This window comes from Sciurus vulgaris, assembly GCF_902686455.1.
Source record: "Sciurus vulgaris genome assembly, chromosome: 9".
Lineage (NCBI taxonomy): Eukaryota > Metazoa > Chordata > Mammalia > Rodentia > Sciuridae > Sciurus > Sciurus vulgaris.
This window is the reverse complement of record NC_136469.1, coordinates 128,295,376-128,322,909: the sequence shown is the minus strand read 5'-3', so window position 1 is coordinate 128,322,909 and position 27,534 is coordinate 128,295,376. Positions and strand designations below refer to the sequence as shown.

General features: G+C 37.7%; 1 long non-coding RNA gene across 3 annotated transcripts in view; it reads right to left on the bottom strand.

The window, feature by feature from the left end:
- Positions 1-13,768: 13,768 nt before the first annotated feature.
- LOC306670242 overlaps positions 13,769-27,534 on the bottom strand; it is a 30,601-nt gene continuing 16,835 nt past the window's right edge. For 2 of the 3 annotated variants that reach the window (XR_013766355.1, XR_013766356.1), the window contains 2 exons: positions 26,910-27,015; positions 21,895-23,030 (listed from right to left, as the gene is read on the bottom strand). This is a non-coding gene — a long non-coding RNA (uncharacterized lncRNA). Of the gene's footprint in view, positions 15,207-21,894; positions 23,031-26,909; positions 27,016-27,534 lie in introns of those variants that run through there. The other variant, XR_013766354.1, reaches the window with a different exon arrangement.

Sequence of the window (27,534 nt, the reverse complement as noted above, 5' to 3'; positions counted from 1 at the left end):
GACCTGATTTGTTTACAGTGTATGTAGGATTTTCAAACAGTCTTTATGATTGTGATTGGTCTCTGGATCTCTCTTTATTTCCATTAACTGTCCTTGTCTGGGTTACATATGTATATATTATCTTTTAAACTCTCTGAAAGAGCTTTTTTTCTTGCACTACTAATAAAATATTTTATATAGAATGAGAATGACCTATTATTTACATTTCTGGTGAAATTTAACATGTCTCTAACATGTAGGATTTTGTATTCAACTCTACTTTGACAATTTTAAGTTAAACCATCTTTCTTTTATATAGTGTGTACATGGTAGGTGTGGACTATATACATAATTTTACCGTGATTTTAGTAGATTTCCTTGAAATTACAACACGAGTTCTTGATGTAATATATTATCATATAAACTAGTGTTCTTACTATTTTCAGGACAGTATACCAGTTTTAAAATACTTTAATTCCACTTTCACCCCTTCCTGATTTATAGGCTCATAGTTTCTTATGTTTTCATCATATGCCTATTAGCCAAAAATGTTGATTGTTCTTTTTAATAATACACATCTATGTGTATTTACGAACATTTCTAGTCTTTTAGTTCAGTTTCATTTATTTTATTTTTTTAGTTTTTTTGGATAATTTTCCTTCTTCTGAGCACTTTTATATTTCCTTTACTCAATGAGTGGAAACCGATTCCTTTGGTTTTGTCTGTCTGAAAATAGCTTCACTTTTTTAAAACATCAGTTTTTTAATATTGAATTTAAAATTTTTGAGCTTACTTTAAGAATACAAAATGTCCTTCCACTGACTTGTGACTTTTATTATTCCTACTCCACTGAATGTGTCTTATCTTTTTCTCCTTTAAAATTTTGACCTTGGTTTTCGATAGATTTACAATGATATGCCCCATTATGGATATGTTTGGCTTCATTTTCTGCTGTTTTCAAATTTTTTTTATTTGTTTTAATTAGTTATACATGAGAGTAGAATGCACTTTGATCCATCATATATAATGGAGTATATTTCTCATTCTTCTGGTTGTACATGATGTAGAATCCTACTGGTTGGATAGTTATATATGTGCATAAGATAATAATGTCTGATTCATTCTACTATCATTCCTGCCCCCATACCCCTCCCCTCCCTTCACTCCCCTGTACCTAATCTAAAGTAACTATTCTGCTCTAGCCCCTGCTTATTGTGAATTAGCATCCTCATTTGTTTGGTTTGAACTTCATAATTCTTTCATCTGTGGATGACATTTTTCAACAATTTCATAAACTTCTCAGCCACTTACATATATTAGAAGCCATCATTGTATCAGATTTGACTCTAATATCTTTTCTGTATTGTTCTTCTCTTTTCTCACTCTAGTCTGTTTATTTTCTTCTGACCTATCTTCCAGTTCTCTAATTTTCTCTTCAGCTAATTTTCTCAAAACATCACTAACTCTTAATTTAATTATTAAATTTTTTGTTATCTAATTTTTTATTCTCAATTATGTTTTTCTGTTTCCTAATAAGATCCTTCATTATATGACTTAAACCTAGTAATAACAGGTATTTTAAATCTGTGTCCAATAATTTTAATCTGTGCATTTCTCATGAATCTATTTCTATGTCCCAGTTTATTCTCTTGATATTTTAGTAAAATATTTTCTTTCCATGTATGAATTCACTTTGGACTATCAAATATTTCAGACAAAAAATGTAGTAAGATTGATATTTTTATTATATTGCATGCCTTATAGGATTTATGTTATCTTCTTCCAGGCAGCTATGTTATGGAAAAATCACCCTCATTTAGCAATGTACAAATACTGCTTTAATTAATCCCCCATATCAATATCAATGGCTAGAATGATGCATCTGATTAATCCTTTGGCTTTTCATCCATACAGTACTCTAAAAAGTACCTCCAGGAACCAACATATCCCATTTTCAGGAATCAGCAAAGAATTAATTGAGCAACAAGTACATTTACTTCAAAGTGCTGCATGCCAGTTTTATGGTTCAGAAGTTAAGTTTTATAGAAATGATCAGGGATTAGATGGAAGCTTTCTCTGTCAACACTGTCACTTTTCATATCTTTTCTTCACATTTATGGACTCAGATATCTACTTCTATCTAATTTATTCATTTCTTGCACTGACCCAGGGAAGAGAGAAGATCCTGGATTCACAGAGCCTAGAAGACAGAAACAACACAAATAGCAGACTGTACTAAATTAAAACATATGCTGTGAAAAGTGAATATTAAGAGGCTTGTGACCTCTGGGAGATGTCAGCTGCTCCTTTTGACACAATTGAAGAAATTCCTTTACTCCTGGATGTTGGTACATGAATAACTGTGCCATTTCTTGAATGCTTAGCTGTTTCTACTGAACATGAAAGGGAAAATGAAGCAAAAATAAATAATCTAATGTGGCATTTTCTAAAAGGTAAGGTATGTGTTTCTGATGTACAGACCTAAATGATATTAAATCACAGATGAAAAGAGTTTTTCTCTTTTAAAGTTTCTTTCAATATTGATTTCCATCAAGAGAAAACCTTGGTTTGATTTTTGTTGGTTTTGAGGCATCTTTTCATTTGCTAATCTCTCCCCTTAATAAAGAAAAGTGCACAATTCCAGCTCTGAGCATTTGGCAAGCAGTAGTATCTAGCTACAATGTAATAACATTCCCCTTTTCTGTTGCTCTGCTTTCATTTCATTTGCTTGCAGTGTTTCATTCTACTTATCACAAGTGGTACAAGTTCTTCTGTAGCAGTGATTTTTTTTAATCCTTCTAAAGACAATATGTGAATGAAAAAGTGAATCAATAGAAATGTTAACTATTTGAATTAAATGAAATTCTCAATATCACACAATTTTGAACTACAAAAAAGGCAATATGAGTTGGATACTCAGTAATTATAATATTATAAGAATTTTAATTATGTGATAAGTAAACTACTAATTTGTAAAAATGACTGAAATTTGAGAACTCAGTTGTCCCCCTTATCTACAGTTTCACTTTCCACTGTTTGAGTTGCTTGCAGTCAGCCATGGTCCCAAAATACAACATGTTACATATATAGTGCAATAAGATATTTTGAAAGGGGGGAAAGCAGGCACATTACCTACTGTTTATTACAGTATATTGTTATAATCATTCTACTATTTTAGTGCTTGTTGTTAAGCTCTTACTATGACTTATTCAAAAATTAAAATTCTTCATAGGTATCTACATATAGGGAAAGAACATAGTATAAAGAGAGTTCAGTACTATCTGTGGTTTCAGACATCCACAGGAGGTCTGGGAACTTATTGCTCATGGATCGGAGGAACTCCTGTAGGATCCACAATGGGTAATCTTGATGGCAGCTAACATGAGTGACAATTGACAAAAACTCCTTCATTAAATTGGGAGTGATTCTGACTTTGAGTCTAGCCTCCAAGTGAGCAGTGACTCATGTACTGTCTATCATTGCCCAATCTAGCATATTAATTCACCAGATATTAAAGAGAACTAACAGAATTAGAGACTGAACACTATGCTTTGGGCCTTGAATCCAAACATGACTTTAGCATCTAATTGGCTGACATATCTAACACTTTGAGGTATTGGAAGAAATGTACTTTTTAATACAAAAATGGCATAATATTCTAATTAAAGCTACAATGTGACTGAACAAAGACTAGAGTGGAGGTGGGCAGGATTGTTAGCAAAGTTGATTCTCATCAATCACCAATCTTTCACAGGCAAAAATCCTATTTCTCTTAAAATTCAGTAGTTTAGTCTTATCACTAGATGAGTTATATTACGAAATTGTAGAAGGCAATTGCTCACAACCAAAGGTTCAGGTCCAGAATACAAATGAAAAAAAAACCCAACATATAACCTCTGAAAGTGAGATTTCAGTGTTAAATATCAGAAAGTGATGAGGTTAAAAAGTAAATTATACATGCATTCAAAAATGTGAAGAAACAAACGGGAAGGGAAGTTGGGGGAAGATACTTGAGAGGGAAAAGAATTGACTGCTCTATCATGGGACCATCTTTTCTTGGCAGAGAATTCACGCGGCCCTTTTCTGTGACCGTGAAAATTGATGCTGTGTCACATATACATTTTAAATGTAAAATGAAGGAAGAAAATAAATAACTCAGGCCACAATTTCCAAACCAAGAGAAAGAGAAAATGGAACATCATAAAACTATACAAGCAAAGAGGAAAATCAATAAAATTCAATGCAGCACATCTTCCCGCTTACTTCTGAGCACACAAAGTTTGCTCATCTGGAATGCACCAGGTGTACAGTGTGTGTTATAAATCTTTCGAGTCTTCGGAAGTATGATCTATCATTAGAAGCACTGAAAAACACCAGTTGGCTTCACTAATTGTTTTTTTTTTTTTCTTTCTTTCTTTCTTTCTTTCTTTCTTCCAAACTTGCATATTGACCAGTACCCTGGGTGCTTTGCATCTTGGTAGTCAACCCAGGAGTTAGCAGATAGACATGCATCAAGGACAGTTCTTAACATCATTTGCCAGCTCTCATGCTCACAATCTGGAGTCACAGGGCGTGAGCAGGGATGGGCTGTTTTGCTCCTCTTCCAGGTGGAATGATCCCATTTCTATACCATGATGTTAAGTCACCATGCTTCCACTTCATCCCTGATGATTGGCAACTTCATGATTTCAAAATTACCAAGAAGAGCAATTGTCAGGATTGCCTTCTGATCAAAATCATCTAGTAAGTTTTCTGAGATCCATCTTCAGCCTAAATAAGCAATATTCTCTGGAAGTTTTCATGAATCTTCACTTTTCAAAAATAGGATATTCTGATATAGCCAGTCATAGAACTACATTTGGGTATCTTTGCATAAAATTACTCATTCCTCCCTTTTATCCTTTTCATGGGCAAGATTTACACCATCTTGCTCAACATCTGAACAAGAAAATCCCTATAAAATCTTTCTCTACTCCCAAAGGTGTGAGAATATCCTCAACTTAATTAATCTAACTTCTTCCAAATCATTCAAGTTTCTCACTCATTTTCCTTTAATTTCTTCCTAAAATCTAGTGTCTCTAACGTCCAACATAAATACTTTACTCTATAGAATGATTCTAAGGCTGGCTAGCAGTTACTGGTGCATCACTTTTCTCCTGGTGCGAAACTAATTCTGAAAAACTCAAACGATATTTCTATTATTTAGAATAATAGATTATAAAGAGTTGTTTTATATTTCTTTGCCACTGAACCTTATGATAAAAAGAAAATTACACCATTCCAAATTTCTAAAGTGGCTCGTTATAAGCATTCCTTCATGTCACTTAGAGTCATTGCAGAGAATTCCAATAAAGTTGGATCAACACCCTAAAAGAGTCCACTGCACTGCCTCCTACTGGAGACAGTTTTGTTGAGGAAAAGTGCTTTAGTGATAGGCTCTTTTGTGTGGTTCTTCATTAAACCCATTATTTCTGTGGCTCTTTCCAGCTCCTTATAGATACATCAAGATGGGTTCAAGGTAGCAGGCATATTTTTATTGCATATCACAAAACACAAATTTCTTGGCTAGGAATGAGCCAGTTTGGAGGCATGAGCAAGTTAGGTTGTATAGACTCACCTTCACTAGGAGTAATCTATGTGGAAATGCAGAGTATTTATCTCTCAGTATACTTAGATAGGAATAAATAGCATTGGATGAGACAAGTAGTTTTAAAATTGCTCCTCAAATATACAGAACAGTATACCAAGCACTACTAAAATAGAACATTAACATTTGCATTAACCAATTATACATGCTTTCATATTTAAAATCTTTTCTCCCCTACAAAAATTGTATCAAAGGTTAACATAATCTACTTTAAACTATTGCATGTCACACTCCTGATTGTAGAGTACTAAAATATGTTTGTATCTTTAAAAATAGATATCATTACTTTTATACATGGTTGACACAAAATATTTTCATGAAATATTTTTAAGCAACTGGTTTTTCTTTTAACAATACACCAGAATGCATCTATTCATTCTCTTGTTGATGGTAGCTTGAATTGGATCCAGCTACCACTAGAAAAATTCTTCTATACCTTTCTTTGTGTCTATATGCATGAGCTTTTCAGGAGTATATTTTATTTGGGTGGAAATTTTTTTAAATTTGTTCTTCTTAGATATACACGATGATAAAATCTATTTTCATATATTTATACAAGCTTGGATTTTATCTTATTCTAATTAGGATCTCAGTCTTGTGGTTGTACATGATGGTGTGGTTCACTGTGGTATATTCATACATGTACATAAGAAAGGTATGTCAGATTCATTCCACTGTCTTCCCTATTCCTATTCTCCCTCCCTTCCCTTCATTGTGCTTTGTCTAATCCACTAATCTTCTATTCTTCCTTTTCCCCTATTTTTATGGTTTGGCATCCACACATCAGAGAAAACATTGGAACTTTTGATTTTTGAGATTGAACTACTTCACCTAACATGACAATCTCCAGGTCCATTCATTTTATTGGCAAATGTTTTGAAGTCATAATTTGGTATGTTTTTAACTTTATTCGATAAATGACAAACAACTTTAAGAAGTAGCCCCACCAATGCAAAATCCATCTAGTCTTATATGAAAATCCCTGTTGCTCTAAGTCCATTGATATTTTTATTCCATTATTCCATATTTCTGTTTTTTAACTTTTATCTCCTCTGTACTACCAGTGGCAATCAGAAAGGGTTCTATTGCCAAAATAGACTCAGAACCCAAAATTACAATGCATATGATTCTATACTCGATTGTAGGGGGAAAAAATAATGTAGCAACAGAAGGATATGCATCAAGGCCAAAAGCAAGTGGTCAAGGCTAAGCATGAGTTTCAGCAGTCCCCTTTCTATATGGTCATACTGAGTACACTTTTCCTCTTGATCCTGTGCATGGCATGCCCCCGATACAGGGAGCCCATACAGAGGTCCAGTCTGGTCTTATAGCAGTTTGGCCTCATAGACACTTTTTTAACCTCACAACCAGTCACTAAGGCAGAGCTCTCTGGGGGGTCTCACTGAAATCATTGGTGTCCTTGTTATTAAAAATGGTGACAAATGTACAAATAACCCCAAACTCCTTCAACCTTGATTACAAAACACCAATATTAATCAGTATGTTTCATGCCCCTCTGGTAATCAATGTTGCATTAGTACACTTTTTGTTTTAGGGAAACAACTTGGGTCAACTTTATCACCTTTCTGGTAATTTACAATTCCTGATCATATCTTTTGACCATTTTTTTCTCTTGATTTTTTTATGTTGATTTTTAAGAATCATTTACATAATTTGGATACCCTTTTTTATTTATTTTTATTGTAAACAAAGGGGATACATGTTGTTTCTGTTTGTACATGGAGTAACAGCATACTATTTGCGTAATCATACATTTACATAGGGTAATGGTGTTTGATTCATTCTCTTATTCTTTCCTTCCCCCCACCCCTCCCACCCCTCTTTTCCCTTTATAGAGTCCCTCCTTCCTCCATTCTTGCCACCCTCCCACCCCCCATTGTGTGTCATCATCTGCTTATCAGCGAGATCTTTCGTCCTTTGGTTTTATGAGATTGGCTTATCTCACTTAGCATGATATTCTCCAATTTCATCCATTTGCCTGCAAATGCCATAATTTTATTATTCTTTATAGCTGAGTAATATTCCATCATATATATATATATATATATATATATATATATCACACTTTATCCATTCATAATTGAAAGACATCTAGGTTGGTTCCACAATCTGGCTTTTGTGAATTGAGCAGCTATAAACATTGATGTGGGCTGTATCTCTGTAGTATGCTGATTTTAAGTCCTTTGCGGATACCCTTTTTAAAGCTATGATATGCATTCCCATGTGCAAATTCAATTTGTCTCATCCTCTTATTCACATTTTAGCTTTCCTTTTGTGTTTTTGTCTTTTAACTGCCTGGACTACATTTTAAAAGTTTTATGTTAGTCTTCTGATTCACTAAATCCTTTTTAACATTGTGTTTAACTATTGCTACAAAAAACAATTTCAAAACTTAGTAACTTAAACCATTGATAATTTAACATCATCCACAAATTTCTGGGTGGTCTAGGAGTTGATTGCTGTGGGCTGTGCACAGCTACAAACTGCTGATCTCAGATGAGGTGGAAGAGTTGGAGGTTGGTACATGGAGTCTTGGCTTGGCCAGGGCAACTTGATTGAGGTGACTCTGCTTTATGTCCTTCTCATCCCTGACGTATTTTTCTCATCACAATTGCAAGGCACCAGGAGAACCAAAAGAAACACAAAACTTCTCATGACCTGAGTTCATAAGTGGCGCCCATCACAACTACCTCAGTACTTTAGTATATTAGTCAAAGTAAGTATAGTGGCTAAAATCAAAGTTAATATATGGGGACACATACTATAATCCAACTGCAGAAACCATCAAGTCCTGTGAAAATGGTGTTGATAGAAGGGAGGCTGAAGAATGTAGCTAAAAGCAATCTACCACAGGCAGACAGAAAGAAGTGTGATGGGTAATTCCATGTATCAACATGATTGAGCCACAGGGCCTGGTTATTTGTCAAACATTATTCATTTGTGAGTATATTTTTGGATGACGTTAATATTTGAATCAAAATCAGTGATCTTTATATACAACAGATTGCCCTCTAAAATGTAATTAGTTGACCACCAAGAAAGAACAAAAGGCTGAATTTCTTCCCTGGTTTTCAGCCTGACAACTGACTCTGAAGATTTTGAAATTGCCACTTTCTGGCATTTGTGTACAATGAATCAAAATGCAGTCTGTAAAAAATAAAAATAATAATAAAAAAATAAATTGCCTCTCTCAAAAATCAAGTGTGCCTTCCTTCCTTCCCGTACATCTCTCACTTTCTATGCACACACAAACACACACACACACACACACACACACACACATCCTGTTGGTTTTAATTGTTTAGAATTTATCTCAATCTAATGTTTATCACCATCATATATATTTAACATTGCATACTTTATTGTATTTTTAAATATATTTGGTATTCATTATGCTATAGAGGACATGAAGGCTTTGCTTATCTGATCTATAGTTTTCACGTGTGTGTTCTGAACTTCATTGGACCTTATTCTTTTTTTTTTTTTTTTTAATTTCTTCTAGATTTTCTCAGTCTCTGTTTTCTGCAATAAATATGTTATGCCCAGGTGGAGATTTTTGGTGGAGATACGTTTATCCTTCTTGATGTTCTCTGAGCTTCCTGGATCCTTTCTGATTTAGTGTCTATATTAAGTTTGGAAAATTCTTAGAAATCATTGCTTCAAACATTTCTCCAGTTCCTTTATTCTTTTCCTTCTGGAATTCCAATTACACATATGTTACACTTTCTGTAGTTGTCCTTTGTCTCTTAGATACTATGTTGCATTTTTTAATTCAGTTTTCTCCTTGTATTTGGATTTCAGAAGTTCCTATAGATGAATACTTAAGCTCTTTGTTTCCTCAGCTCTTTCCAGTCTAATGATGAGACCATTATAGACATTCTTCACTATTCATTTAGGCTATACTCTTTTTGATTTCTTGAACTAATTTGGATTTTTTTCTTAGAGTTTCCATCTCTGTTTTACATTACTGTCCATTTGTGTTTGCTTTCTACTCTTTTTCATTACAGTACTTAGCATTTTAATCATGACTATTTAAATTCCTATTCTGCTAATTCAAAAATCTCTCTTGTATGTGAGTTTGGTGTTGAAGCTTGCTTTATTTTCTGAAAAATGTGTTTTTAGTCTTTTAAAATGCCTGATAATTTTTTCACTGAAAGCAATATATATCACATCACATAAAAAGAACTGAATAAATAAGACCTTAATGTGATGTCTTACAATCATTTGTCAGGAGTTAGACTGTGTTTGCTGTTTTTAGTAGCGGCAGAAACTGAATTTTTACTCTGTGTTCTTGTTTCCCTTTCCTGTTACCTCAGGTTTCCCTACAGACTCATTCTTACATAAGGAGCTTAGGCTTCTGGATCTTTTAGCTAGAATCTGTCATACAAGAGCTGATTGGCATGGTGTTAAGATGTGGGAGAACAAAAGCATATATAATACTGTGGCAAGGTCTCAGTCTCTTAGAAAGTCCGTTCCCTTCTCTGTGACTCTCGGAAGTGCTTCTGGGTTTTTTTTTTTTTTTTTTTTTGAGAATCCCCTAGATGGTACAGAAAGGTTAGAGAAACTATAAATTGGTATATCCATCTCCCTAGGTCAGTTAGGCTGTGGTAAGGACAAGTGTTGAGGTTATGATAAGATCCTTTCTTTTGAGGATTGAAGGCAGCCTTTAGAAGATTGTTCTTTGCAGAACTCTCCCCACTTCTCTGCCCTCCTGCAGGAAGCCTAGGGGAATTTTTGTCCAGTCTTAAGCATGAAAAGTTGGTGGAACTCAATGAAGTAAAATTCACAAAAGCAAGGGGTGTCCCAAAGGCCACGCCCTTGGAGTGTTTGATTCTCCAGCTAACCCACAGGGAACTAAGGGAAATTCACAGTTACAGCTTACGTGTTTCTGTAAGCACTAGCTTGAGTAAGGGCTCCTGCTTGGTGAGCAGCAGGCAATCTGATTCTTGGTACTCATCTCTCTCTTCAGTTTTGGGGGCAGAGGTTTGCCTTGTGATGCAATTCTTCGCGGATCTAAGGAGAATTGTTGATTTTTGTCTTGTTCAGTATTTTTGTTGTTGTTGAGAACAGGAGAAATAACTTCTGAGCTCTTTATCTGTTCAACAAGAAACCACATGCCTATTTCTTCATGTTTTTATTTCTTTTATATTTTTCTGTAAGTTCATGTTCCTTCAGGGCTTTGGCTCCTGAATTCTGTAACATCTGGGTGGAGAATGCATTTCTTGAGAGAATATTTGCATTTGCTTTTGCTAGACACTTGAAAATCTAGCCCAGAAATATTTTACATTTTTTTTTTTAATTTAGAACATCTAGGTATTATAGATCCTAATCCCCAACTGGTATGATGGCTAAGATAGAGTTAAGATTTTATAGAGAAAACTTTTAGAGTTTATCACCTGAGACATAAGGCAGAGACTGAGAAGTTTCTCCCCGAACATGGTGCGCGCGCACACACACACACACACACACACACACACACACACACACACACACAATTGCTCAGGGACAATTCTGTAAACAATACCAGTTTAAGTGTGGCTGTTGTAATTCTGCACCTGTGTATAGACTCAGGACCTTCTCTTCCCCATATAGTTTTAAAAAGAAGAGCTCCAGCTATCAGGAAATCCACCTGTGCCTTTAGGATGGCTTTCTTTTTATTACACTCTATTTTTTATCTCACTTTGTTTTCTGTCCCTTGAGAACTTTCCCTATTTTTCTGGAGTACTGAAATATATATTTAAACTTTTTTTTTTTTAAAGAAAACATTTCTCATGTGTTTTTGAAGCCATACCTTCAGTGGCTGCCGTCTAACTATATTGCAATGGAATGGAAAGCCAGTTCAGTATTTATCTGTTTATGTAATAGAATTTTCTTGATTAATGTTTTAAAATGAAGATTTTAGCACAAATGCTAAAATCTTTAAGTTAGAAAATATCCGTGAGTATTTCCTCATCTAAAATGAGCATTGTGGGAAAGAGTAGGAGCTTTGGAATCACACTGAGTCTGATTTCTAGTTCTGCTGGTTATTACTGGGGTGACCTCAAGCTAGTTACTAATGGCTAGTTACTCTACTCCAATCTCTTTCTCTGCAAAATGAGGACAATAAAGACTCTTATCTCAGGGCCAATATGAACATTAAGTGAACCAACATATGTGTAAGCACCTAAAATTTTGATGGCCACACAGCAAGCATTCAATAAACCTCAAGCATTACTATTACTTTATTGTTATTTATTACTATTGTTTTGCAGTCCTTCTTAATTGACTCTTCACAGATCATTAATAAGTCTCTGTTCTTTCTCTAATTTACAAGAAGAGTTACTTGTCTCCGGAATGTACTAGCAGGCTGAAGTCATTATTTATAGAAGGGCTGGCCACCCAGAGACACCTGGAATTAGGCCTTTTCGTCATAAAACAAATGATCAAATACCTTTCAGGTGCAGACAGATATGTACATACCATTCCACAAATAATCGACTTGACTCAGAGCTGAAGAATTCTGGTTTTTTTTTTTTTTTTTTTTTTTTTTTTTTTTTTTTAATCCAATAACAATTGCATGTCTCTTAAGGAACTGAGGGGTTACTTTTGTTTTTGTTTTGTATTTTATCTTCACATTGACAATATACCTGTGCTTGTATTTCCTGGTTTAATTTCTGCATACCTGTAGGCAATAAAATGGAAGGTGTCCAGTGTAATCAGTGACATGGAACAAGAAGTCTATTCTACACCTACTGTGACTTACGTTTCTACCTCCTTATCGGACATCACAGCTGAAGACCAAGCTGTCCCTGTGTTCTCACATCCACTCATTCACCTTATCTGTTATTTACCAGTTTTACAACATGTGTTGTGCTACACACCTGGGATAGTGTGTTGTCTAACAGTGATCCTTTCTCCCGAGATAGTTACGATCTGGTGAGGAAACTCATCCAGACCAAGAGTATACGTCACAGCAATGGGATGTGCAGAAACCTTGGGAGTCTATAGAGTAGAGTGGAAGAAATCAAAGGCCTCAGAAAGAAGTGGTATCTGAGCTGGGTCCCAAAAACTGAGAGGAACATCTACATATTGGAAAAAAAGGGAGGAGTTTGCTGGTCAAACAAAATTTTACTTGCAAAGATGTGTGAGTCTATCATATGGGGGAGTTCAGCATACTTGGGCTTCAGTAAGGTTCTATACTCTATATGGCTGGAGTACAGAGTATGTTTTGGGAAGATGCACAAAAATGAGATACAAATTTAGCTGGAGACCAGAAGTCTCATACATTCAAGTTTGCAACTTCATTCTGAGAGTGGTAGACCTTCCCAGCAGAAAGTTAAGCAGAGAATTACATAATCATATTTGTGTGTATGAAAAGAGAAATGTGGAATGAGATAAAGGATGCTCACACTGAAGAACCATTAAGGGGTGGCGAGAGAGGAGATGAGATGGTCCGAGTAGAGGCAGAGGACTGTGAGGCTGAGTGAAAGGTATCAGCAGGCAGAAATGACAGGACTAGGTGAGGGACTATAAATGAAGGGTCAGCTAGAGGTACGGCAAGGCTGAAGGAAGCCGATCAGCTTCCATGGAATATTTAACTGACACAGAACACAAAAGGAAAAGTACTAGAAGAATATTAATTTGCTTTTAATTTTATACAAGGAAAAATTAGGCAACACTCAGTCTTGTAAGTGCAAAGCCTTTGCACTCCTAACTAAGCTCTGGGGCCTGTGCCACCCAGGCTTGTGGCTCCCCTGTCCTTCCTCAGAGCCGGCCCCAGGGACGCCGCCCACTCACAGCTCTCCAAAGCTGCCAGCTCCAGCTCTGTCCCAGGAGGCTCCATTCCCCTGGAGCTTCCCTGCACACAGTAACTGTCTTTCCAGCTTCCTCCTTCCTTCTAGTCCCCGAAGACAAGTACACATGACATTTTTTTAAAAATTACTATTAATCACCACAGGGAAACAGAGAAAAGCAAGGATAACAAACACAGGGGAATTAGCATGCTTAAGAAATCTCAGCAATTTCTTCATTCTCCTCTTACTGACAGTGTAACAGAGATCCAGTCCCTGCTTTCCCTCATTTTTTAAAAATAGTATTTCTAAGGACATAGTTCAGCAATCTCTACAAACTATTCTGGGCCAATACTTCAAGAAGAGGGCATGCTGACTTCTTTCTCAGAAAAGGCCCTTTTCTTTAAACATCTGGCCTGAATTCCCTTATCTCTGCACATGGGTTTGAAAGCATTTATTGAATACATACTTTCCTTCAAGCACAGTGCTAGGCCCCGAGAATATGATGAGTGACATAATCCATGTACCTAGGGACCATCTAACAGTGCTGAAGGATCTTGAATACAATGAGTTTACTAGGCAGTATCCTTTTCCCAAGTAAAGATTTTCAGGTAATTTCCAACTTTTTCACCATGAATAGCACTTGGCACATAGCTTATGCACAGCACATATGAATCATGAATGGTCCTCTGCCCAAAACAAAAAGGTCTTCAAAATATTTCCTTTTGTGATTGACATATTCAAAATAGCCCAATAAGAATACTATTTTTCATATTCATAAAACTCTTATGAAAAAAGAATTCATTTGTTGGAATTGATTTTACTTCATTCTCAACTTCACTTGTTTTCTGTGAAGTGCATTAAAAATATCAGGCTGTGTTTTGCACTAGGATTTATTTATCCTGCCTGCCATAAACTCTCTACATGAGGAGAGGGTAGGGAAATGGAGAAAGAGATCAATATGAGGACTTCAAGATATCACGAGTCTCCTTACACCAAGGTTCAATCTGTTTTTGATCCATATTTGTGACAGGTTGTATTTTCCAGTAAGAATTCCCCACACACAGGCTCTTCTTTTAGTGTGAGTTTTGACCCTGCTGTCATTCAGAGGTGGTACCTCAGGTTCTTCTTGAATCTGGGTGAACTTGTGGCTATAGAAAAAATAATGTTCCACGACTTCTGCGGCTTGACCATGAAGGCCACATAGGTTTTGTGGGTTTACTTTGGAGACCTGAGATCCTGCATCGGCCATCTGCCTGCCTGTAGGCCGCCATGATGTGAGGAGGTCCAAACTAGCCCATGTGGAAAAACCGGTAGGGAAGGCTGAACATGAAATTGTTGGAAGAAAGAGAAGTATCCATGTATCCCCAGCTTCTTCAGCTTCCTGTTATATGGCGCTGACAGCAACCTCAGGAGAGATTAGAGCTAGGACTCTAGGTCAAGCCAGTCCCTCCCAAAACCCTGATCCATATAAACTTTGAAATATACTATAATAATGGTTGTTTCAATCACTGTATCTTTTTAGTGAAGTGTTACATAGCAATGGATAACTGAGATGATAGTAAATATTGAGGTGTTTCCACCCAGTGCTGACTGGTGGGTAATGCTCAGTTTCCCAGGGATTGTTACTTTCTGTGTTTTTAATGGCACTCAAATACATTCTTCTTTCCTTCCTCTGTCCTCCTCTCCTTCTTCTTCTTTCTTTCCCAGTTTCTCTCTTTCTTTCTTTTCTCTAACTCTTATAGTTTGCCTTTTCAAAAGAAGTCACCTCTCCATCGGGTCATGGTAGCCTGTTAAATCAAAGTAACAAGGTTGAATAAGAAATTCAAGCCTCTCCCAGGACTTCAAATCTTAGGCAGAGTGAAATAATTATAAAAGAAGAGCTGATTCATCCCATCTATCATGATGAGATTATTAGTCAATGTGCTGTAGGTTCCTGAAGGGGTTCTGGCTCTTATCCTGTTTAAACCTACTTTTGTGAATTTTCCTTTAATTCTACGCAAATTCTTTTCCTGTGTAAGTTATCCATCATAAGTGTTATATAGGCTCTGAGATAATCCAAGTCAGATTTTAAGTTTTTACATACGTATTGATCATTTCACAAACACAATAGCAACAGACTAATACCAAGTCCTCTTTTTTTGATGGAGAGAGAGATCATTTTGACCCCTGATTGCTTTGTTACATTTGATACTCCCTCTTCAAATTGATGTTTAGGGCTTTCTGGAGACAGAACTTCCATTCTCTCTGTTCTTTCTCTTTTTTACATATAAAAAAAGATGGTGCGTCAAACCTACTTATGTTTACAAATGAATATTTATTCTTCTTTAAAATTTAGAAAACAATGATAAACCGAATGGAAAAGAAAAGGAAAAGAAGGACTAGACTCTGCATATTACTAAGAACATAAAGTCACAATAAAAAGGTATCTAATTTTAACTAATTTAGTTAAGAAAGAAATGTGTTGGCTCATATAACCAAATTGCACCACAGCAAGGATGCTATTCTCAGGGATGGCTGGATCCAGACTTGAACATGTCAAGACTATTTTTTTCCCATTATTTTTTTAATTATTATTCTTTTATTACTATTATCATTATTTTGTGTGTGTGCGTGTGTGTGTGTGTGTGTGTGTGTGTGTGTGTGTGGTGCTGGAGATTGAACCCAGGGCCTTGTGCATGCGAGGCAAGCACTCTACCAACTGAGCTATCTCCCCAGCCCTTTTTTTCCCACTTTTATCTCTGCTTATCTATGTGGCAAAATTTTACTTTATCACAGGAGCTTCCTCAGACAGCCTGGGGGTGGAAGGATTTTACCATAGGCAAGTTCAGGCTGAGTCTAGCATTCATGCTCATAGGTGACCTAGGAAAGAAATACCTCACCCGGCTGACTCTCTGTCTTTATTTGGAAGTTGTAATCTTCAAAGGTCCTGCCTGTGAATTCCTTTCTGAGTGTGAAACAACTTGACCAGCCCGTATAAACTACTTGGCACCAGGCAGTTAGTTCTGTCCCACTCAGCCACTCCCTGACGCACAGCCAAACAAGTGTTTGACTCAGATATTGGCACATAAACTCCAAACCCATTTCTACCACCAGGAAAAGTGGGCCCCATGATAACCCTTTGTATGTCACTAGCAATAAAATTTCCACTCCGCCTTAGCTGCTGAATTCACGTGGTGGTTCAGAAGTCTCTGAAATTCTTAATGATGTAGGATCCTCAGTCATAGGACATAGGCTAAGATCAGCAATCAATTAAAAACCCTCTCATTTCTTAAAGAACAAGGAAAGAATGTGCATCTATTAGATAACAACTGCATTCAAGCACAGTTGGTTCCCATCCTTGAGTATAATCCACACCCCTTCCCTACAACTGTGTGCTCAGCTGCCCTGGGTCAGTATTCTAGATGGTAATCACACCTCATTGCTGGGGAAGGGCCACTCTCTCCCACCATGAAGTTCAGCCTCACTTGAGTCCTGAGGAATGAAGCCAGCCTTCTATGGACTGAGATCTCTGAGACTGTGAGCCCTCAAATGAACTCTTCCTCCTTATAATTGTGCTGTTCGGGTCCTTTAGTCGCAGCAGTGAAAAAGCTGACTAAGACAGTAACCCTGAAGTTCCCTGTGCTGGTGATCCAGGAAGATCATCATACATCACTTTCCATCCTACCTCAAGTACCACCAAAGTCCCTCAACGGCAAGGTCATTCTTAGCCTGCTGTCTGTTCCTAGCTCTGAACACGTCCCCATGCCCTCCCCAACCTTGTCACATTGCCCATGGACAGTGGCACTTCATCACTAACAGAATGCTCCAATCTCTCTTCTCAAACCTTCCCTGCCTGCTCCCTGCCTTTCCTCCCTCCCAGTACAATGACTGTTCCCTGCACTCTGCTTCCCAGTCTCTCTCTCAGCCTGAGATGGGGTCTCTTCCGATTCTACACACATCATAACTCTGGAATGGTGCTTTATCCCTCCTAGCTCCTCAGTGTTCACTTACACTCTTCTTCCTTCAGAGATCTTAATTTCTTTTAGGTGTGTTTTATCAGACATCTTCATCTAGTTCTTCTCTGGTGTCAACAGCAATCGCCACAGCCTTCCTGCTCCTTCAGGGCTGGCTGAGTGTATCTTTTACACTGCCATTCTGGCCCTTGCTTTTGAAATCCTCAACATGAAAAGAACAGATTAACTACCACGCTGGCCTCTCACCTCTTCTAGGTCCTCGACTCCAAAAATACCTTCACATCACTTTGGCCTGTCATGTGCTCACACTCTGAGGTTAACACCAATAACCGAACTCTCTCCCTCTTCCTCTCTCTCTCTCTCACCATTTGTCTTGCTCTATCTGATCAGTATCTCCTTCCAGTTAATTTTCTCTGAACTCGAAGTACAGCAATTCTCTAGCATCACAGAGTTCTCTAATCCATTAACCTATGCTACTTATCCTGACCATGACCCTATTTCCATTCTCACCTTTGTCCTAATTTAGCCTCATTTCCATAGTCTGGCACCATAATTATTTTTTTTTTTTTAATTCTCTTCTTTGTTCATTATTTACTGCTTTGGAGTATAATTTTTCTATGCAATGTAACAAACTGCTATGAAGTTAGGTGGCTTAAAACTGCCCATGTATTATCTCACAGTCTCTAAAGGTCAGAATTCTGGGGCTTAGTTGGATGCTGTGCTCAGGGTATCACTAGAATGAAATCCAGTTGTCAGCCAGACTGAATTTCTCTTGGCAGGTTGGCTAGAGAAAGGACCATTTCCAAGAACCATTTCCAAGGACCCCCGATTGTCGGCAGAGTTCTCTGTTTTGTGGTTGTAGAGTTCCTGGAGCCTGCTTGGTCACAGCTGTTGAAAGAGGAAGGGGAAGTGCTACACTAAATCTTTATCTTCAGGGAAGGCTTGGTCCCTCTTTTGAAGGACTTAGCAAAATTAGGCCAGATCACCAACAATAGTCTTTGATTTATATCAAATACAAATATTTAATCATAGTAATGAAAAGCTCACTAATTCACTGTAGCCCTCACTGGGGAGTTCTCTTGTTACCTCCTCTGCTTGTTACAGACAAGCTCTTTGGACTGGTTCACTCTCCTCCTGACTCCCACCCCAGGATTCCTCGTGTTAAATAGGACCCTTGCTGCCGACCCTACCTGATTTCTCCAGTCCTGCCTAGTCATACTTATCCCAATGTTTAAAAGTGCCATCCAGTTACTCTAGGAAGGGGTGTTCTCCCTCCTCAGAAGGTGCTGATGAAGGAGAAAGTTAATTTTTAAAATCACTTTACCGGTTAGACTGTTCCTCATTTTTTTTTTTTTTTTTTTTTCTTTTTCACTTATGAGAGCTGTGGTCTGTCTGTATCTGTCAGGATATTTTGGGCTTCAAGTTATAGAACATTCCCATCAAAAATGTCTTAAAGAGTAAATGAATTCATTATTCCATGCCTCACATCTGGAAGTCAAGTTCTATACTAGTCCAGATTCAAAGAAGTCATGCTGCTGAAGATGGGGTTAGTTCCATCTCTGTTCTGCCCTGCTCAGTCCTGGTTTACCTCCAGGCTTGTCCCCATTTTTAAAATGAAATGGTTGCCAGGGGCTGCCTTAGTTCATTCAGGCTATATAGCAAAATACCTTACACTGAGTAATTTGTATAAAACAGAAACTTACTGCTCACAGTTCTGCAGGCTGGGAAGTTCAAGATCAAGGCACCAGCAGATTTGGTGTCTGATGTTGGCTTTTTGCTTCATAGAGAGCACCTTGTTTCTTTGTCAGCACCTGGCAGAGGGGGTTGAAGACTGTCTCTGTCCTCTTATAAGGGTGCTAATTACATACACCAAGGGGGTGCTTTCACCACCTAACTACCTCTGAAAGGCCCCACCCCTTAAGACCACCACCATGGGGATTAGGTTTCAACCTGAATTCTAAAGAGACACAAGCATTCAGACCACAGCAGGGACATTCTGTATTATATCCTTCTTTACTTACATCTTCTGAAACATTGTGATAAACACTTCCTCTCAAGCATGATGTAGAGGTCCTTTAATTTGATAGAACTATCTCAAATCACAGCTGACTCCCTTGGTTGAACCTTAAATGATTGTAATATTTATTTGATAATTATGCTGGGATGACAGGTGTAAACCAGGACAGATCAAAGTAAACTTGGAATATGCTCTTTCTAATTATAGTCACTAAGTCAATGTCATAGGCTGACTTTAATCTCACTGATAGTGAATACACTTTGCAATGCTTTAGTGAAACACTCTTCTGATTTTCCACTTTGCTGGTTTCTCCTTTAAAGTCTTTGTCCATAGCTTAAATATTAGCTTTGTTAAGATTTTGCTCTGAGCCTTTCTCACACAGCATCTTCTCTCTCTGGATAATCCAATCTACTCTAATTGCATCATTTATCATCTATGTGCTAATGATACCAAACCTTTATCTCCAGTCTGCACTATATCCATGAACTCCAAATGCATACTACTCCTCAAACACATGTTGGGCATGAAGAGATGGTGACTCCTTACATGCATCTAACATTTAAGCATTCAAAGTGTACCTGGTACTATTATGGAAAGCTTATATGCATAATTTAATTTTCAAAATAACTTTATTGGTTTAGGATTGCTATCATTTTATTAATTAGGGTTCTCCAGATATGCTCTTTCTCTCTCTCTCTTTCTCTCTCCCACATACACACCACACACCACACACACACACACATACACACACACACACACACAAAGAGCTTTATTAAGAAATTGACTCATGAGATTGTGAAAATGGGCAACTCCAAAATCTGAAGGATAGGCCAGTCTCTTAATGAAAAAATATCAGATAATGTAGTTGAAGTCCAAAATATCTTACTGGGGTCAAGACACAGAAAAGAGCCACTATTGCTGGTCAAGTCTCCTGCAGAATTCCCTCATTTGTGGGAGAGATCAGTCTTTGGTTCTGTTTAGATCTGGTCAGATTAACTCACCACATTATGAAATGCTGCATACTTCCTCATAGTCCACCAATTTAAGTGTCCATCTTGTCCCAAAACACCATTATAGAATTATCCAGAAAAATGTTGAACAGATCCTTGGGCACTGTGGCCCAGCCAAATTGACACATAAAATTAACTATCATAATTATTCATCCACTTTTAAATATCAAGAAACCTTGGCATTGAGAGATAATTCACCCAGGTAGTGGAGCTGGAATTCAAAGATGGACTCTTGACTCCAGAACTCATTCTCTTCACAACTTCCTTCTCCAAAATTGAATTCATTATGATGCTGGGTTTCCTGCTGTGTCCAGTAGGTCACAGAAAGCAAAGAATCTACTTGGCTGCCCAGGTGGTCTACCTAGAAGTCATCTATCTTATCAAATCAATTCCTTCCAATCTAACCAGTTCTGACTGTTTCTATCACCTGCTTTCATTTCTACCCCAAATTTTCAAAGCTAGAACCTTCATCTGAAGCTCTGTCCTTTCTCACTACTGTCTCTCCCATGTGTAGAGAAATAATGGATAATCTCCTTCCTCAGCTTCCTTTCTTTGCATACTCTAGCAGGCCTAGAACATAGCCCACCTCCCTGCTCTTGTATATTCACGTGTGCACATGTACAGAGATCCACACCTTCTACCTAAGTACTCCTGGTTGATTAGGCCTTAGATAAGGAATAATTTTTCTCCAGCATCATTAACTAATCTAACAAAAGTTCCTTTAAGGGCTTTCCCAGCCTCTTGCCTCCGTGCATGTTACCTGCCTATGTTCTAATTACCTGGTGCTGTGATCTGCATATGTCCCTTGATTCATGTGTTAGAAACTTCATCTCTAATACAACAGTGATGGGAGATGGGACTTAATGGAAAGTATTTAGGTCACGAATTTCCATCAGACCTCCAGTGAGTTACTATTTCTATAAAAGCAAAGGCTTTCCTTTATGACTTGTGTGAGGGCACAGCTAGAAAGTCCTCACCAGATGCTAATGCCTTCATCTGGGACTTTTCAACATCCAGAACTGAGAGCTATAGATTTCTGTTCTTTGTAAACTATGCAGTCTCAGATATTCTGTTCTAGTATCCCCAGATGAACTTAGACACCTCGTCAACTCTTTGTCTATTCCACTTCATAATATACTCCATGAAATCCTCCATATTTTATACATAGCTTATATGTAGTATACTTAGTAGTAGATACTCAGTAAGTACTTGTTGGTTCACTTTGCCTCTTCATTTTTACTCCCATGTCCACCACATCTGTCTTGAATCTGTGTAATCCAAACAGGCATGCTATATTGAAATGCATGTCAATGTTAGCATAAAGCACCATGAAAAATTGTAATGGAAATTCTAATTACTTCTTAGTGTTTGAATATGTACTCTTGTGCAGTCAATACTTTGCCATCACATGGAACTTAGGATAAATCAGATTGGTATGGAAGATACTGAGTCTCATCTAGACTGATGAGTAAAGAATATTGAGTAGGAACTCAATTCACACTGTCAGCATTATCTGAGAACACCTTAGTGGGTGAATGGCATGAGTCATGGAAATGGTAGTCTCCAGGCAGAATTTATAGTTTCAAGTATTCTAATGCAGAGGAACAGAGGACCAGTGCCAATGGCTGGAGAGAAGAAATAGAAGAGAAGGACAAGGACAGAAGAGGACCAAGGTTTGACTATACAGACAGAATTATTTTTATCATAAGAGAGCAGAAATCTAAGTAGTAGCAAAGGAAGGATCCCAGAAGTTTGGGGAAGGTTCATCTCAATTCTATGAGCATATGGTTACCCAACTGTTCATGAGTAACTACAGCATGTCATGTCATATGCTGAAGTTAGCACATTGGGGATACTGAGGAAGGCTCAACCCGGGCCACAATTGAGAAGGAAATTGTGAGCCAAGTCTCCCATTGAGAGAGGCTAGAAGGTACTGATAGTAATAGTAGAAATTTGATTTCTTTGCTGTTTTGCTCCAGATGTTAGTTCTAGACAGAAATGCAGTACAAGTAAGTAATTTCCTACTAGCTTTTCAATAAAGTTCATCTATTACCAAAGCCAAACTGATAAGAGGTTTCGGAGGCACAGACATTCATTTTTTGCTTCATTCTCTGTATTATTCCTTAGGGTTTCCTCTTCTCCCACTCACATCTACGCTGCAGCACTGTGGTTAAGAGTAGGTACACTGTAGACAGTGCCTGCAGTCAAATCCCCCCTGAACCGCATCCTAGCGAGGTGATCTTGGGTAGGAGGCTCAAGTTCTCCATGTCTCAGTTTGCTTGATAATTAAATAGCTAATATATGTGAAGTCTTAAGATGCTTGAAATGCAATAAGCTCTGTATTTTGTTCACTGTAGCAACACTTTCACAGGCTTGAATAACGCTTTGTGCATACCTCTGCCATAGCTCTGATCACACTGTAGACATTGTATTTTATTTCTGTATCTTCCCTATGAATTGAAGGCAGGTACAATATTCTCCATACTTTTGAGTACATAGCATAGTGCCCGGTACTGATCAAGGGTAAAATGCATGTTGGTGAATCAATTAATTCCTTTGAGACACACAATGTCACTTTCCTTGTGTCTTCCAATATGAAAAGTACATCACAGTGCCATCATTTCTAAAAACCTTTGGAAACAAATAAAGGAATACAAAAGTCATTTCAAAACTCATGGGTCTGTGCCACCAAGAGCAAAGGACAGTGCTTCAAACTACAATCCTCAAGTTGCTTCTGCTTTGTTTAAAAATCTCAATATATTACAGTAATTAAACTTCTTCATGACCCCATCGAAATCCTGTAACGCTTAATTAATGTTGGTAAAACCTTTTGTAATCCTCCGATGAGAGACGCCAGAAAAGTTAAAGAATCATTATTATTATCATTGATACCATCTTAAATGACTGCAAGCAGTTTGCTTCACCTGAATTTCCTGATTAAATCCTATGACCATGCAGAAACATAAGCAGAGTTTGTTCCTACAATATAGCTCAGTCTGTCCTATTTAGAAGAGTGTAGACTAACAATATTAGTCAGATTTCCATCACTGTGAAAAAAAATTCGTAAGAAAATCAACTCAAAGGAGGAATGCTTTATTTTGTTTCATGGTTTTAGAAGTTTCAGTCTATGGTCAGGTGAGCCAGTTGCTTTGGTCCTGTAGTGTCACAGTGTATCATGGTAGCAGGAGTATGTGGCAGAAGGAGACAGGGAGCCTCACGGGATCTGGGAAGCAAAAAAGGGGTGCGGGGGCCAAGGTGCCATTTTCCCTACAAGGATGTATCCTCAATGACCCAGCTTCCTTACCTAGGCACCAGCTCCCCACCCAATAGCTCCACAGGCTGGTGTCCACATCTTATCACATGAACTTTTTGGGGACACTTCAGATTCAAACAATAACACACATAAAATATATAATTTTTCAAAGTTACTGTTTTTCAGAAAGTGTCATTTATCAAGATAAGAAGGAAGTGATAAAGGTAAAAGCATGAGAATAGGCCACTAACTTTGGCAGTCTGACCTGGGACCTTGTGTTTGTAAGATATCTTCCCATGCATTTCGGAACAGGCAAACCTGAGTTGGAAAACTGTCTTTATAACTCTTATCTCCTTGCAACTTTGAGCAAATTACTTAGTATCTCTGCTTCTTCCACTGATCTTCAAAACTTTGTGAGGAGCAAGGACCGTGTAGGGCAAACACAACACTCTCAACCAGTGCTGAGCCTAAGGTCTAACACATAATATGTATTAAATGTATGGAAATGTGTAGTGATTATACAACTATTCATACTAAACAGTTAAAACACAATATTCTCAGCATTTAAAAGATTGATCTCCTCCATTTTTTGAAGTGCCATCATTCCATCATTGAGAGTGACTTATTCCCCAAGAGTTCTGGATAACTGGATTTCACCATGTCGTTTCCACGACTAACAATTCTGCTTTCGAAGGGCACTCAATCATTAAGTCATATCAAAGGCTTTACTTAAGATGCTCTGCTCATCTGTGCTGCATAACAAACCACCTCAAAATCTAGTAGTGTAAACATCCATTTTATTACACTCACAATTTAAATAGAGTACAGCAGGAAGACTTATCCCTGGTCTGTGGTGATGGGGACTTTAGCCTAGATGGCTGCAGTGGGCTGAGTTAGCTGGGACAGATCAGTGGGGACATAGGGCAAGGGCCTTTCTTCTCTCAGCTACATTCTTCAAATTTGTCTCCTTAGTCTAGACTGTCCAAGATGGCTTATAAAGACTGTTGCTTGGGTTGGGACAGTGACGGAACTGAGACTGCAAAGCCTTCACTATCTTCCCCTGCAGCTTCTTGACTTGACTTGAACTTCTATAAAGAATGGCGTTCTCAGGGTTACTCAGATGGCAGTTGACTTCTCCCAGATGAGCATTCAAGATGCCTGGGCAGAATTTGCATGTTTTTATGGCCTAGTCTCATACATCCAAAGCATTACTTCTATCACATTCTATGGATCATTACAATTACTATGTGCATCCCAGATTCACAGGGCAAAAGTGAGACTCCACCTTTCAATCTTAGGAATATCCAAGAACCTATATCTACTTTTTATCTTCTCCATAAAAGGAGGGGGAAAAGGTCTGTCTCAATCTTCTAGAAATTCAAGAATTATGAAGGATTCTGCCTTGTTACCATGCTTTCTTACAGAGGGTATCTGCCTGATCCTCTTGAAAGGGTAGGAGAGATGGATTATCACTTGGCACTGCCACTTATTAACTGTTACTTTAAACACATCTCTTTATCTCTCATCTTGTCTCCTCATCTGTCTCAGAGAAAAATACTGTCTCTTTCATCCATATTATTGAGTTGCTGAGAACATAAGATAATGAATGGAAATGTGATGAAAATTAAGAAATCTGACCTAGATGCCATCGTTAGGGAAATCTAGTAAGGAAACTACGGTCTTAGGATTTCCAAATCTATTCACAATAAGTCGGTTGTCTTGAATTCCTGGATTCACTAAGACTGAAGCATATAGGAATCCAGGAACCAAAGCATAGTTCACTCAAATTTTGTAGCCTCAGCATTGAGGCTGTAGTTGTACCTGGGTCTGATTGTGCAGGGGTCTTGGGTTTTCCAGCTGCACTGTATCTGTTTCAAATGGGAAAATGAATGAGGCAAAAGTCTACCATGATTGTCAGTCATAACACCATGAAACTGTTTTGCATCTTTTTATTAATTTTGAAAGTGTTTTTGATTGTGAAAATGAACTGCTTGCTCATGGTGGGAGCAGAAGACCCTCAGGTTCTAATCATTGACAGCATTCAGCTGGGGAAGGAAAACTTATCTGACTAAGCCACTTAGCAAACACTGGGGAACAGTTTTCTGCTGTGATCCCTAGTCTATGAGACTTAAAGTGAGGTAGGTGGTATTGTGTCTGGTTTTCAAAAATGTGGGGTTTCCCTTCTTTTTGTGCCTCTGAGTATGTCTACATTTTTAAAATAGTTGCATAGTTTGAGATTATTTCTAGAAAGTTAGGGGTATCCTTGAATAATGTTAACATAACATTTAGACCTAGTAAGCCAATATGGTATAGACACAATGGCACCTGTCCAGGATATCACAATTTCTAGGATTTAACTCTGATTTTCAATTTCCTTTGGACACATGGAGCTCAGACTAGTTGAATCACTGGGATTTTCACATCCCAGGATCCTGTGGTCCCTTTTATAAATACGCTGATATTGTTGAGTCTGAAGCTATATAATTATTAACCAAGTTTAATCTTAAACAGTGAGATTGTCTCTGGCAAGTTTCTACTGTGAGAGAACAATAGGAGGTTTCCATATGGTAAGCCTTCCTAGAATTACTTATGACCTGAGACAAGAGAACAATGCTAATTCTAACAAACCCTCAATGGATAGATTCTCCCAAGCCCTTCTTAGTTCATACCACTCTCCATCCATCAAAACTAGTTTCAGATCTCTTGACCGCTAAATTCTACATCAACCTGCCTTTCAGGCTCATTTTCCTCGTCTTTTGGCAGTATTTGCCACAGGGTATCAGACTCTCCTTCTTAAACTTTCACTTCCTTTGAGTCCTGAGACAGAACCCTTCTGTTTTCTTCCTAATGCTCTGGCAGATTCTTCACTATGTCCCTCATGGTATTCCCTTCCATGCCTGGTCTTTAAATATTTGTATAATTCAACGCTCTTCTCTACATATGCCTCTTGAATTATCTCACTCATGCTAACTATCAAAAATGTGACATCCAGTCAATAAATATTGATTGAGTGCCTTTCATCTTCCAGGTACCGTAACAGATGCTCTGAACCTGACTGTTCAGCCTGGGGCTTTATGCTGAGGTCCAGACTCCACATAGGACTACATGCAAACAGCATCTGCTTGCAGATGCGTGACACAGCAGAACTCCAGAGTGCAGTGGTCACCGGCTGTGTGAATGTCACCCCCGGAGTTGTGCAGTTTTCTGTCTTCCTTTAATGTATGACTCAAAGTCAACCTGCCCCGAATTAAACTCACCTTCCATTCCCAAAATGACCATTGTTCCTCTTATGTTTTCCAACTCAGTGAGCGAGATTCAAAGTTGGCAAGTTGAGGAATCCCTGTGAGTCATCAGTATCTTCAACTTTAAAAAAAAAAAAAAAAATAGAACAGCATCAAACTTAAAGGAGTACAAAGAAGATGAAGTGAAATAATAAATGTAAAACACTCACTCTAATATCTGGCATGCATTAAGTATTTAATATTTATTACTCTCCATCACATTAACATCCAAGTTAGAAATCAGGACTGCAAAGAAAAATTGTTCATCTCCTTCCGTAAATGCAAACAAAAATGACTCCTTACATATTTTTAAACTAATCAATTCTATCCTCACCTTACTACTCTCTAGCTGAGGGTACCCTCTTAGTCTACATCATCCTACTAATTGGTGACCCTACTCTTAGCCATCACCATCTATCTTTCATATTATATTCTTATTGAAATTTCAAGGTGTCATTAAATATTCTGCTGTTCTGTTTACACTCTGCCTGGGCTTCCCACAGAATTCAGGGTAAAGTCCAAACTCCTACCTGGAGAAGCAAGGAACTTCACCATGTGGTCCCTGCTTGGAATTTACCATGCTCCATCTTATACTCCGATC